Raw genomic sequence first — 3390 nt, forward strand, 5'->3', positions numbered from 1 at the left:
CGGGGCGGGCCGCGGCCGCTGTTCCCCAGCCGCCCCCTGCGAGGCTGCGGCCTTCTCCGCTTTGCGCCTCCCGGCCCGGCCGTGAGCCTTGGCAGGGCCGTTCCCTTGGCCTGGCAGCCTTTGCTCCGCCTGCCTCGTGTGCTCTCCGGGGTGCCACACGCCCGGGCGCCCTATCCCCGTGGGGACCTCCCCGTATCTGGTTTTGCCGGTGTCAGGACAGCCGCCTCCTGTTGTTACCCAGGCTGTCCGCCTCGGCACACAGGGCAGAGAAGATAAAATTCAGGGCTTGCGGGGTGAGGTCATCGCGGGGAGAGATTGCTCACCCATTACCAGCACGGGCAAAACCAACCCGACTTGGCAAAATTCACTTAATTTATTACCGGTCCAGTCCGAGGAGGGTAATGAGAAGTAAAACGTGCATCTTAAGAGAGCTTTTCCCCACCCCTCCTTTCTATCTGGGCTCAACTTCACTCCTGACTTTCTCAGCCTCCTCTCCCTGAGCAGCACAGGGCCATGGTGAATGAGGGTTGCAGTGAGTTCATCCATCGCACATTGTCTCTGATGCTCTGGTGTGGGCTCCTCCACAGGCTGCAGGTAGATCTCTGCTCCACCATGGACCTCCATGGGCTGCAGGGGCACAGCCTGCCTCACCAGGGCCTGCGCCACAGGCTGCAGGGGGATCTCTGCTCCAGCGCCTGGATCCCCTCCTCCCCTTCCTTCTTCACCATCCTTGGTGTTTGCAGAGTTGTTTCTTTCACATATTCTCACTCCTCTCTCCAGCTGCTGTTGCCCAGCAGTTTTTCCCCCTTTGTAAATATGTTGTCACTGAGGTGCTACCACTGTTACTGGTGGGCTTGGCCTTGGACAGCAGTGGGTCTGTCTTGGCTGGCATCAGCTGTCAGACATGGGTGAAGCTTCTAGCAGCTTCTCATAGCCACCCTTGTAGCCCCCATGTTACCAAAACCTTGTCACATAGCACAATACAGAATTAATTCTTCCTGACTATACCTTCTTCTGTGCCTCATTTAGGCACAGCTATCCAGCTACAAAGAGCCCCTGTTTGGAAAGCTCTTGGCAGGGTTAACACTTTCTTCCTATGACTGTTCCTGCCCACTGACAGTTCATTATTCATGGCCGTCACCTTCTCTCCTGCATTTTCCTTCTATGCTATGAAACACTAGTTCTCTTTCTTGAATTCTGCCTTGTATCTACACTCCCTTCTCTCTGGCTTATTACTTTAACCTCTCTTGAGGTTGTAGATCCTTTTCCTTTCTGCACCTCCTTTTATACTTCACTCCTAAATTCCCAGGTTTTGTTCTAACAGTGTTTGAAGTGTTAATCTGCAAGTCACTCAGTGTTGTAAATGTGACCCCATGTCCCAGGGAGAACAGTATGCCTTACTTGTTTTCCAGGACTAAAATTCTCTTTTCCCCCTAGATAATTTTTGTCCCAAGGCAGCCTAGGACCTGAATAGGATCAGAGGTGTTATTTAGGGACATAGGTGTTTGCTGTTCTTTATGCTTTAGCTGGGGCAGGGGACATCATGGAAGCAAGAAAAAGCTATGCAGCCAACAGCATAAGCAGTTGGCAGCTCACAGTGTACTAACAGGAAGCAGCAAGTTTCTCAATCCAAAGAGTTAGGTACAGTGAGAGAAACATTGGGTGCAAGGATTTTAGTTAAAAGATAGTCAGAGCAAGGTTTTTCCTTGTGGTATCAAAGATTTGTTTCCAAGACCACAATTCCTACAGCAAGAAGTTGGGTACTAATGAAGCCCTGCCACATGAGTTTGTTCCATTTGACGTTAAAGAAACACCAGAATGGGAGACTCTCTGCAACGGTCCAATTTTCCATTCTTTAGTCAGGAGCAACGGAATAGAGGGAAGGTGTTCAAGCTGGACAGGTCACATAGCACCATCCTGCTATGTCATGAGCTGGAGGAGCAGTTGGCAACTGCAGAAGGTAACATTCTATGCCGGCTAGCAACTGCCTTTGTCAGTTCAACAAGCCTGCAGAAGGTACCACCTCCTTCATTCAAACATATTTTGCTGTCAATTGGAGTGTTGTTTCAAAAAAGAAGCAGAGCTAAGGTTCTGAAGGTCCAGTTTTTGAAAGCTACTGGTTTCGGGATAAGATTGCAATTTGCCTGAATGTTGATAGCTTTAACATTCTCATCTATGTTCTGCTGGTATTAAGAGAGTGGAGGAGAAGCACAAGAGGTGAAAATGGATGCAGTTGGGAGTGATCTGTTTCCATTTTCATTCCCCCTACACACAGGTAAATGCTGTAGATTTTTGAGTCCTTTCAAGATTTTTTGATATATCTGTGTTGAAAGGGAGGCTTACTATGTAAAGTTAGAAGTTGTTAAGTCTCTCTGTCCAGGTCATGGCAGCATCTGTAGATCAAATTGCTGAGTTTTGGAAGTGCTAAGAACTAATATGATCTAAACTATTGACAACTTATATGAAGTGGGCTCAGATACTCAAGGAACACATGTTAAAAATCATACATAAAGGTCACCCATCACTTTCTTAATGAATGAACATTTTATTGATTTGAATAAATAAGCCATGTTTATAATTTTGCTTACAGCAACTACCTGAGTTTCTGTAAAGTCAGTTATTCAGAACAAAGTCCTTCAAAATGGGTCTGTCCTTCAAGAAATACTTATATTCCACCTGGTAAAAATCCAGTGGTGGGAGTAGGGGTCTTTGTTATTGCATCCACTTCAGCACCAGGCATTTAGGCATTAATGCCTGGGAGATGGGCTTCTGCTCCAGACCCTGGTTTGCAGAAAAAAGACTCTACAACTCAAATAGAGTTATACAGCAGGTATGTTTACTCCAGCCAGCGTGCAAGGGGATTTCTCCACAAAACTTGCACACCCACAGCACATTTTTCCAGAAACATAGTGTGGATGTACATATTCAGTGAGTTACATAACACAAACGCAGGAGTAGGGCTAGGTTAGTTCGAGAGGCTGGTGTCAGCAGTTTATGTTCTCTTTGCACCTGTGCATTGCCTCCTGAGGGCGTCTCCAGGGGTCTTTGGGATGAAGGCTCATAGTCTTTCTCACTTTGTACTTTTCTCCGGAGCATGTGCAGATTCTCTTAGCCAATTTCTTGAATAACAAGCTGGTTTACTCATTCTATCTTATCTAAAAATACCAGTGTATCCTCTTCTACTATCCATATATGGCTATGTTATTCATTACCAAGACTGAATTAGTTAGAGCACAAGACTAAATTAGTTAGAGCACACCTGTTTCCCAAGGACAAAAACTTAGTATTTTGCTGAACACTGCAGTTCTTGGTAGATTTTCACAGTAAACTTCTTTGTTCTGATGAACACAGTAGTCCTTGGTAGAATTCCACAGAACGGTCTGGGCAAGT

The sequence above is a fragment of the Athene cunicularia genome (assembly GCF_003259725.1).
Source record: "Athene cunicularia isolate RWA chromosome 1 unlocalized genomic scaffold, athCun1 chr1_part2, whole genome shotgun sequence".
NCBI lineage: Eukaryota > Metazoa > Chordata > Aves > Strigiformes > Strigidae > Athene > Athene cunicularia.